This window comes from Prunus dulcis, chromosome 8 (genome assembly GCF_902201215.1).
Source record: "Prunus dulcis chromosome 8, ALMONDv2, whole genome shotgun sequence".
NCBI lineage: Eukaryota > Viridiplantae > Streptophyta > Magnoliopsida > Rosales > Rosaceae > Prunus > Prunus dulcis.
In genome coordinates, this window is record NC_047657.1 from 12,824,205 (window position 1) to 12,836,118 (window position 11,914).

Here is an 11,914-nt window from a genome sequence, read left to right on the forward strand (position 1 = left end):
TCGCCGCCTTCCTCCCAATAGGCCTTGGCTCCTTTTCAATGGGTGAGTCTTGACTCATCGGGGAATCCATAGGTGAATCCGATGCCGGCGCCTCATGAAGTGGAGTCTCGTTCAAGACTACCGTCGGACCGGTTGGAATAATTTGGAATCTCTTACAAGTCTTCACCACCTCCCAACAATGGGTATGGTTGAAACTTTTTTTTCCCTTGCCCAGTAGCACCAAACCACATTTGTGCTTGCATAATCTATAAAAAAAAATTAAATGGAAATGCAAGAAACTTTAAAAAATATTGGCAATGCAACATGTAAAAAAAAAACTAATGCAAATTCAATAAATTTTAAAAAAATGCAACATGTATAAAAAAAAAAAAAAAACTAGAGACATATTAACAAAATATATAAATTGCAAGAAACATTTAAATAAAAATTAATATGACATAGAAATTAATAGAAGAAAAATGACAAATAATTTACCTCACTGCTAAGGTTTTCTCCGCTTCGATGGTTGTCCATCGCTTTTGCTAAGGCATTTCTCCATTTCGCCAACTCTTTATTAAGAACTTTCCACCTACTGGATAATGTCATTTCTGTACGTGTAGAACCAATTGCCCTTTCACAAAATGCTTGATGAATTTTTTTCCACATATGAGAAAATTTAATCTCATTGCCCGTTACGGGACAATGACTAACTTGGACCCAAGCCTCACACAAGCTAACATCTTCCATCATGCTCCATGCCCCTCCATTTTCATTAGAAGAACCCATAATATGATAGACAAAAATACAACTTGAAAGTGAAAAAATATTGAGTAGAAAGTGAATAAATATTGAGGAGAAAGTGAATAATAGTAGAAGGAGAAGAAAATGTAAGAGGATTCTAATAGGCCGACATGTGGAAGGTAGCCGTTGGCGGCTACTGTAGCGCGTCGTTTGAAATTTTTTTTACCTTGACTCCAGTCTGGCGTCAGCCATGACGTCACTGCCCTCGAGCGCTTGCTCGAGCCGAACTCTACCTCCGGCCAGCCCAGCCTCGTGGCCCCCACTTCTTGCCCGAGCTGCCTTCTGCTGCTGGAAACCCACTTTTTTCCCAAAACCCCCCCAGCCCGAGTCCAGCCTTGCTGCTGGACTTGCTCTTAGGTAGAAGGTTTTCTAGGGGTTTGTTTGTTCATTGGCTGGTTTTGAGTCCTAATTAACCTACGTTAGTTTTATCTGCTTGGTTAATTCTTAATTGTATGTAAGCATAACTTCTGTGTAAGACGTCATGTCTTTTTAAAAGACATGATGTCAAGCATAGAGTCGGAATGAATGAATTTTAAGTCTCACTTGGGGAACATCATAATGTTGGGGGATGAGTCATTTTGTGAGTTTTGAGTGAAATCCAATGGCTAAAACAATGCAATACACTAACCATTCCATTTCATAACGAACTTAGTACGAACCTGAATTGTCCAATTTCATGGACCGATCGATATCAGATTGAGTCCAAAACTTAGGGAACATCATAATACGGTGGGAGGATTCATTTGGCGAGTTTTGAGTGAAATCAAATGGCTAAAACAACGCAATACACCAACCATTCCCTTTCAGAATGAACTTCGTACGAAACTGAATAGTCCGATTTCCTCGACCAATCGATATCAGATTGAGACCAAAACTTGGGGAACATCATAATATGGTGGGAGGAGTCATTTGGTTAGTTTTGAGTGAAATCAAATCTCTAGAACTATGCAATACAACAACCTCTCCATTTCAGAATGAACTTCGTACGAACCTGAATTGTCAAATGTCATGGACCAATCGATATTGGAATGAGTCCAAAACTTGGGGAACATCATAATGTTGAATGGGGAGTCATTTGGTAGGTTTTATGTGAGATCCAATCTCTAGAACTATGCAATACACCAACCACTCCATTTCAGAATGAACTTTTTACGAACCTGAATTGTCCAATTTCATGGACCAATCGATAACGGATTGAGTGCAAAGGTTGCAGAAAAAGATAATGTTGAATGAGGAGTCATTTGGCAGGTTTTAAGTGAATTCCAATCTCTAGAACTATGCAATACACCAACCACTCCATTTCATAATGAACTTCGTACGAACCTGAATTGTCCGATTTCATAGACCAATCGATATCGGATTGAGTCCAAAACAAGGCGAACATCATAACGTCGTGGGAGTAGTCATTTTGTGAGATTTGAGTGAAATCCAATGGCTAAAGCAATGCAATACACCAGCCACTCCATTTCATAAAGCACTTCGTACGAACCTTAATTTTCCAATCTCATCGACCAATCGATAAGGGATTGAGTCCAAAACTGGGGGAACATCACAATATTGTGGGAGGAGTTATTTTGTGAGTTTTGAGTGAAATCCAATGGCTAAAACAATGCAATACACCAACCACTCCATTCAAGAACGAACTTCGTTCGAACCCGAATTGTCCAATTTCATCGACCGATTGATATCGGATTGAGTCCAAAACTTAGGGAACATCATAATATGGTGGGAGGAGTCATTTGGTGAGTTTTGAGTGAAATGCAATCTCTAAAACTATGCAAAACACAAACCACTCCATTTCAGAACGAACTTCGTACGAACCTGAATTGTCCAATTTCATGGACCAATCGATATGGGATTGAGTCCAAAACTTGGGGAACATCATAATATTGTGGGAGGAGTCATTTGGTGGGTTTTGAGTGAAATCCAATCCCTAGAACTATACAATACACCAACCAATCCATTTCAGAACGAACTTCGTACGAACCTGAATCGTCCGATTTCAAGGACCAATAGATATCGGATTGAGTCCAAAACTTGGGGAACATCATAATATTGTGGAGGAGTCATTTGGTGGGTTTTTAGTGAAATCCAATCCCTAGAAATATACAATACACCAACCACTCCATTTCAGAACGAACTTCGTACGAACCTGAATTGTCCGATTTCATGGACCAATCGATATCGGATTGAGTCCAAAACTTGGGAGCATCATAGTATGGTGGGAGCAGTAGTTTGGTTTTGTTTTGAGTGAAATCCAATCTCTAGAACTATACAACACACCAACCACTCCATTTCCGTACGAACCTGAATTGTCCAATGTCATGGACCAATTGATATCGGAATGAGTCCAAAACTGGGGGAACGTCATAATGTTAAATGAGGAGTCATTTGGTAGGTTTTAAGGGAAATCCAATCTCTAGAACTATGCAATACACCAACCACTCCATTTCAGAATGAACTTCGTACGAACCTAAACTGTCCAATTTCATGGAACAATCGAAATCTAATTGAGTCCAAAACTTGGGGAACAACAGAATATAGTTGGAGGATTCATTTGGTGAGTTTTGAGCGAAATGCAATGGCTAACACTATGCAATACACCGACCACTCCATTTCAGAACGAACTTTGTACGAACCTGAATTGTCCAATTTCATGGACCAATCGATATCGGATTGAGTCCAAAACTTGGGGAACATCATAATATGGTGGGAGGAGACATTTGGCTGGTTTTGAGTGAAATCCAATCTCTAGAACTATGCAATAAGTCGACCACTCCATTTCAGAAGGAACTTCGTACGAACCTTAATTGTCCAATTTCTTGGAACAATCGATATCGGATTGAGCCCAAAACTTGGAGAAAATCATAATATGGTGGGAGGAGTCATACGATGTATTTTGAGTGAAATCCAATGGCTAAAACTATGCAATACACTAACCGCTCCATTTCAGAACAAACTTTGTACGAACCTGGATTATCCAATTTCATGGACTCATCGACATAATATAATGGATCTCATACGTCGGTGATACATAATTCATTGTATCACCAACTCGTTATTTTCACCAATGAATTTGTCATACTTTATTCATCATATCATCATCACTTTCATAAATTCAAGCAAAATTAAATTAAATTAAATAATTAGATCTTATAATTCGGTGATACATAATTCATTGTATCACCAACTCGTTACTTTGACCAACTCGTTAATTAGATCTTACCTCCCTTGCCAGAAAAATTATTATAAGTGCTGCATATTGCAACTCTGCTTAGCATGTTAGTACGAAAATCGTATTGGCATTTCCTAGACTGTAGTATAGGTTGAAAATTAGTTTGTGAGGAATTGCTACTGGAAGTTTTGGCACTACTCTTTCAATCTCATACCTCCGAGGCATACCCTGACCATATGAGAAACTTGACAATAGGTAAATCATGACATATCATGCATTCATGATAGGACTTATAGTTGAAGTTTTTGTTTTGAGTCTTTGTGATTGAAGTTAAAATATGAGTCGGTTGGTGACATCATTAAGAGTCCTTAATGAATTAGATTTTGTATTTTTATTGAATCAGAATTTATATTGTTAATCGGATAACTGTTTGGCTCTTGTGTGGCGTCTCATTGAGGAGATCATATTGCACCAGGTTCAAAGAGTTTTAGTTCAATTGGTCTTAGAGTTATAATTGTTTTGGAAGTGTAGTCTCGCAAGTTTCTCTCCTGTGAGAAACTTGCTTTGAATAAAAGGATGTTTTGTTTTCTTGTGAGATGTAGCTTTTCCAACGTCTGAAATTATTGGGGCATATTGAATCTATTTTTGAAAAGCTGCTGTACTCATTTCACTCGGTAAGTCATCAAGTGCTTCGGTTGCTTGGTGATTGATCGAATTCATTCATCATTCATATTGCATACATATGCATGTCGGTGTCTCATATGGTTAAGGACACCAAGACACTTTGTATGTTTATCCTCCGGTGAGCTTGAAGCAATCGCGACCAGTATTGCATTCAACATAAGGAGTGTCGAAGAGATGGAGACAAACGTGGCTTGGGTTTTGATTCAATAAACAAGTCTTCCGCTGTATACGTCACAAAATTTGTCAAACCATCACTTTCTACTGGTATTTCAACCTCTCACACAACTTGGAGATTCATACCTACGTGTCACTATTGTGGAGCTCTTGGAGACATCCAACCAAAATGCAAACTGCTTCAACAAATTTCAGTAAGTCAAAGACCCATCAAGGAGGGACAGGTAAGAATTCAACACAAGATTGCTTATCTTGTAAAAGAGGTAAGTAGGTTGTCAAAACTTTCTCGTTCCTTATCTTTACCAACTTCAAATCTAGTGTGGAGGAGAAAGGATAATCAAAACTGCTTGGTGGCAATTTCAAATGATACACATCAAACTAATGTTCCTGAAATATTAGATGTGAAATGTTTTGTTGCTCTTACTGCTCTCTCTGACTCTAAATCTAAATCTTGGTATTTTGATAGTGGATGTTCAAGACACATGACCGATGAGAAATCATATTTTTCAGAAATCTCTACAAAATGCGTGAGTGGAATGGTCACTTTTGGAGATGGAAGAAAATCCAAGATTTTGGGCAAAGGAAGGATTATGGCAATTGGTACACCTAACTTGGACAATGTTTTATTAGTTGAAAATCTTCAAGCAAATCTCATCAGCGTAAGTCAACTTTGTGATGAAATGGGTGAGGTAAGTTTTACTAAAACCCAATGTATTGTCAATAATCAAGATGGATCAAATGTGATGACTGGAAATAGATCATCTGACAATTGTTATTGTTTTTCCACTAATGAAGTTTCTCAAGTTTGTTTTAGGACAAGTAAAGATCATCTTGATTTATGGCATCAACGTTTGGGACACATGAATTATCAAGATTTAATTAAATTGTCCAACTGTGAATCTGTAAGAGGATTGCCTAATCTTTCAGGTAAACGTGAGGGTGTCTGTGAAGGGTGCCAACTGGGGAAGCAAACCAAAAACCCTCACAAAGCTACAAACTCAATCTCTACTTCTAAAACTTTGGAACTGATGCATATGGATTTAGTTGGTCCAATACAAGTTGCTAGCTTGGGAGGAAAGAAATATACTCTTGTTTTAGTAGATGATTTCTCACGTTTTACTTGGGTCAATTTTTTTGCATGATAAGTCAGAAGCTTTTAATTCCTTCTATGTTTTGTACAAGTTAATCATGAATGAAAAATATGACAGTAACTCTTGTATCATGAGACTTAGGACAGACCATGGAACGGAATTTGAAAATCAAGCTTTCTCTAAATTTTGTTGTGAAAAAGGAATAAAACATGAATTTTCTGCTCCAATCACTCCCCAACAAAATGGGGTAGCTGAAAGGAAAAATAGAGTCCTTCTTGACATGGCTCGTGTCTTGTTGAAAAGTGCCAATTTGACAGATCATTTTTGGGCTGAAGCCATTAGTACTGCATGCTATACATCTAACCGTGTGTTTTTCAGGCCACATACCAAGAGCACTCCATATGAAATCTGGAAAGGGAAGAAACCAAATGTCAAGCACTTAAGGACTTTTGGTAGTAAATGCTACATTTACAAAGACAGGGAGTATCTTGGAAAATTTGATGCAAGAAGTGATGTTGGAATATTTCTTGGATATTCTATGAATAGTCGAGCATATAGGGTGTTTAATAGTCGCACTAAAATAATGATGGAATCAGCTAATGTGGTTGTAAATGACACTTTCATATTACAGGTTGAACCAAGCAGTGAAGATACAGATCTAGAAACTCACGAACCTGTAGGTGGTACTGGAACTGATTTTGAGGATTGTAACCAGCATTTCAATCCTGTGATACGCAGACCTGGTGCTAAACAAGTTCAGAAAGATCACTCACCCTCTGATGTTATTGGAAATGTTAATGATAAAATGAGAACTCGACAACAAGTTTGTAATGAGGTAACCAATTTCTGCTATGTATCCTTTATTGAACCTAAGAGTGTAACTGATGCTCTTGCAGATAATGACTGGATTCTGGCTATGCAAGAGGAATTAAATCAATTCAAAAGAAATGATGTGTGGTACCTTGTTCCACGTCCCAAAGACACAAATGTAATTGGTACCAAGTGGATCTTTCGAAATAAGACAGATGAGAAAGGGCAAATCATGCGCAACAAAGCTAGACTTGTTGCCCAAGGTTATACTCAAATTGAAGGTTTGGATTTTGATGAGACCTTTGCTCCGGTTGCACGTTTAGAATCTGTTCGATTGTTGCTATCCATTGCATGCTATCTTCGGTTCAAGCTTTATCAAATGGATGTCAAGAGTGCGTTCCTAAATGGAGTTTTACAAGAGGAAGTCTATGTGGAACAACCTGCAGGTTTTCAAGATCCTATCCATCCCAATCATGTATATCGTCTGAAAAAGGCTCTCTATGGACTCAAACAAGCCCCGGGAGCATGGTATGATAGACTGTCCACACATCTTCTTCAAAAAGGGTACACACGTGGTAGCATTGATAAAACCCTCTTTGTCAAAAGAACCAAACAGGATTTAATGGTTGCTCAAGTATATGTGGATGATATTGTTTTTGGATCTACTTCTGACATACTTGTCAAAGAATTCCATGAGGTAATGCAAACCGAATTTGAGATGAGCATGTTTGGTGAACTAAATTTTTTCCTTGGTTTGCAGGTCCAACAATTCAATGGAGGCATGTTCATATCTCAAAAAAAGTATGCCCAAAACCTAGTGTCCAAATTTGGTATGGAATCTGCCAAACCCATTCGGAATCCTATGAGCACAAGCACCAAACTTTCCAAGGATTCATCTGGCAAAAGTGTAGACCAAAAACTATATAGAAGTATGATTGGCAGTTTGTTATATTTGACTGCCAGTAGACCAGACATCTCTTTCAGTGTTGGACTTTGTGCTCGCTTCCAATCCGATCCCAAAGAATCACATCTACTTGCTGTGAAAAGAATTCTTCGCTATGTAAGTGGCACTACAACTTTTGGTGTATACTACTCATTTGACTCAAATGTTGAACTTGCAGGCTATTCCGATGCGGATTGGGCAGGGAGCATTGATGATAGGAAAAGCACAACTGGCGGATGCTTTTACATAGGCAACAACCTTGTCTCCTGGTTTAGCAAGAAGCAAAATTGCGTCTCTCTCTCCAGGGCTGAGGCTGAGTACATAGCTGCTGGGAGCTGCTGCACACAGTTGTTATGGATGAAACAAATGCTGAATGAATATGGCATTCATCAAGGTAAAATGGTAACGTTTTGTGATAACATGAGTGCAATTAATATCTCTAAAAATCCAGTTCAACACTCTCGCACAAAACACATTGATATTCGTCATCATTTTATTCGTGAATTGGTGGAAGAGAATGTGCTCTCGCTTGAATTTGTCTCTACTGAAAAACAATTAGCTGATATTTTCACCAAACCTCTAGACAATCTACGGTTTGAAACACTTAGACAGTCATTAGGTATCTGTGCTCTAGATTAATTCGATGTCTACTGAATACCAAAGCCTGTTGTATGCTGCATGATTTTTCAATTACTTTCTGCTTTCATAAATCTGTCCAGCTCGTGCAAGGATTGTTAGGTCGTATCAATCCTTTAGTTGTCTGAACATATTTGTTGATCTTAGATTGGGCTCTGGTACTGCACTCCATTGAGAACATAGCTCACTGCTTCTCACAAAGGTTTCCATTGTCTTGGTGCTTCATAAACTTCATTAAATGATCCATCCATCTTTTGTTTTTTATTTGCACACCACACTCTTTTCCTTGAAGTCCCTTGAATATCTCTTCTCAGGCACTAGTCTTTCTTTGGATTACCTGAACACTACTCTGCGTAAGTTCTTGATCTGTTTACTTAAAAATTAAAAATAAAAAGGTGGTGACTTCTCATTGCTCAGTAACCGGGCCTCTTGTCTAACCAACGTCGAGGTTCGAGTCAACAGGTTGTGATGATCTGCTATCCTTGCTTATCTTTGGAGCCTTCATGATTCGGATCAGTATTTCCCCAGGGGTGCTTTATCACCCAGTTGCTTCCGGTCATATAACGTGAGCACACTGATTGACCATCCGTTACATGGATCATGTCGAAAGCTAAATAAAGTAAGCCACCAAAATTTTAAATTTAAAAAAAAAAAAAAAAAAAAAAAAAACTGATCTGCTTATACTTACAGTGCACTCAGTGTTTGTGTTATCTTTGGTGGGATCAGTCTTGGGGGGACATATTTTTTGTGCTTAATTGAACGGAGTTCACTTCACATCTTTGCTTATTGATGGTGGACTCATTTGATGGTGTTCATTTTTCACCATGCTTGTGGTATGCCTCATTGATTATCAGTGAGTTTGTGTGTTAAATGTGGTGACTTGCTTTTGCCTCTGCATGCTTTGCTCCTTATGCGTTTTAGACAGTGATGGGTCTGCTACTACTATCTCTTCTTGCTCACATACTTGGCATGTTTATGACTGGAAAATAATTACATCTTCCAAAGAGCTTTGGTTCTGCATAACAAGTGTATTTTTATGTCTTGGGTGTTTTGAGTCTTCTGTCTTAAGTGTGTTGCTTTTGTTCTTGTTATGTTCTGATTCTTACCGACTCCTCCTTACTCTTTTTCGTTTCTTTTTTCTTTATTAAATTTTTTTTAAAAAAAAAAAAAAAAAAAACCTGACTCATTGACAGCCACACGGTGCGTTTTACTTTGGGTGTTTAAGCTGTGCAGTTAGGTCGACTTCCTCGGTCACATTTGATCTCTCTTCTGCCCCCATTGCCGTCTTCCAGAGGTGTAAGCGTTTGCTACTCTGTGTTTTGCTCCGTCGCGTCACCATGGTCGCCACACGGAGCCGTCATTCTTCCTCCTCCGCTGCCACTACTCGTCCTCCCTCTCGTGAGCTGTTGCTGTCACTTGCAGGGCACATTCAGCCTCCTGATCCTCCTCGTCCTCCTCGGGCTAGCAGTATCTAAGGTTCATCTGTTCTGCTTCTGGATTGTTCTATTTTGAAGTTATCTTTGTGTTCCTTTGGATTTCCTACACAAAAAGGGGGAGAATATTTTGTGGTACATATGAGGTTTAGGGGGAGTATACATTTTGTGGTACATATGAGATTAAGGGGGAGTAGATGTTTTCTGTCCCTGGAAGTAGAATTTGTAGTACTTTGCTTAACCTCTTGACATATGAAAATTTGTTGTTTATCTGTTCTAAGTTCTGGTTATTATTATATCATTCTATTATGCTTCACTGGTAGTCTGCTTGTTGGTGTGCAGACAATGCAAGAATTGAATCTCTGTTTGACAAAGCAAAGTTGGTTATGTAGTTTTGTTTCCTTGTAAACGTGTTTGATATGTATAGGATGAAAATTAGTTTGTGAGGAATTGCTACTGGAAGTTTTGGCACTACTCTTTCAATCTCATACCTCCGAGGCATACCCTGACCATATGAGAAACTTGACAATAGGTAAATCATGACATATCATGCATTCATGATAGGACTTATAGTTGAAGTTTTTGTTTTGAGTCTTTGTGATTGAAGTTAAAATATGAGTCGGTTGGTGACATCATTAAGAGTCCTTAATGAATTAGATTTTGTATTTTTATTGAATCAGAATTTATATTGTTAATCGGATAACTGTTTGGCTCTTGTGTGGCGTCTCATTGAGGAGATCATATTGCACCAGGTTCAAAGAGTTTTAGTTCAATTGGTCTTAGAGTTATAATTGTTTTGGAAGTGTAGTCTCGCAAGTTTCTCTCCTGTGAGAAACTTGCTTTGAATAAAAGGATGTTTTGTTTTCTTGTGAGATGTAGCTTTTCCAACGTCTGAAATTATTGGGGCATATTGAATCTATTTTGGAAAAGCTGCTGTACTCAGTTCACTCAGTAAGTCATCAAGTGCTTCGGTTGCTTGGTGATTGATCGAATTCATTCATCATTCATATTACATACATATGCATGTCGGTGTCTCATATGGTTAAGGACACCAAGACACTTTGTGTGTTTATCCTCCGGTGAGCTTGAAGCAATCGCGACCAGTATTGCATTCAACATAAGGAGTGTCGAAGATCATCCCGTGACAGAAGCTGAGTTACGAAGAAGTCGGTAAACATTGTCTAGATTGAGTCTAGGACAAGTGTGTGCGCGTACTTCTTGTAATCTCAATTCTATAGTGGATTCATTCTGGACTAAGGAGTCTCGTGGAATTTCCCCAGATGTGGGGTTTTACCACGTAAAATAAATATCTGCGTGTTCTTTTATTTTAAGCTTTGCACATCTCAGAATTGATAACTCATATCAATCTTGCTTCAAAGTTTGATCATTATTTATTGCAAATCATCCGAATTAGCTCGTTTAACCTTCTCCAGGCATTTATAGATATCCTACAGGTATTTTCATAGCCTGAGCGGTGCACTCTAGGTGTCCGACAAAAAGCCTAAACAAAGTTAGTCTGTTGTGTGCTACGCTGCGTTGCCAGGGCAATTGTTTTTTTGTTTTTGTTTTTTTTTTGTTTTTAATTTTATAAATCCTTGCCAAAATTGCACCTCTGCTATAAAATTTATAGATCCACCAGTGATTGGTGCTAGGAGTAGTGTGGTGACTCGATGGGGGTAATGATGGTAAGAGCAATGGTGACCATGATCGGCGGTGGTAGCGACGGTGATCATGGAGGCAATGGTGACCATGGTTTATTTTTTCAAAACTCTTCCTTCAAATTTAAGAAATAACACATTTTAAGTGGAACTTAAACTTGTGATTTGTTCCTCCCACAATCCATATGTTAGTGTTCATATAATTTATAAATCCCGTTATTTTAGAAATTAGTGCACGCCATTTTAGAAATTCTGAGGTTTGTCCAAACAATCCATCCATAATTTTCCTCGAACTTTAAGAACTATATTGGACCAAGCTAGTCTTTGAACATCACTCTTCTCAACTAGAATTTGGTGATGCCAAAACAAAATCCTAGTCTGTAAATCATTCTGATAAGCAATGTACAGGGTCCACCGGCCCGCGCCCACCCCCCCACCCCCAACCAAAAAAAACCCCAAATGAAATTATTCAATTTTGTTTCAACCAGCCATTTATATGGCTGGTTGATGGAAGCACGGAGAGATATGGG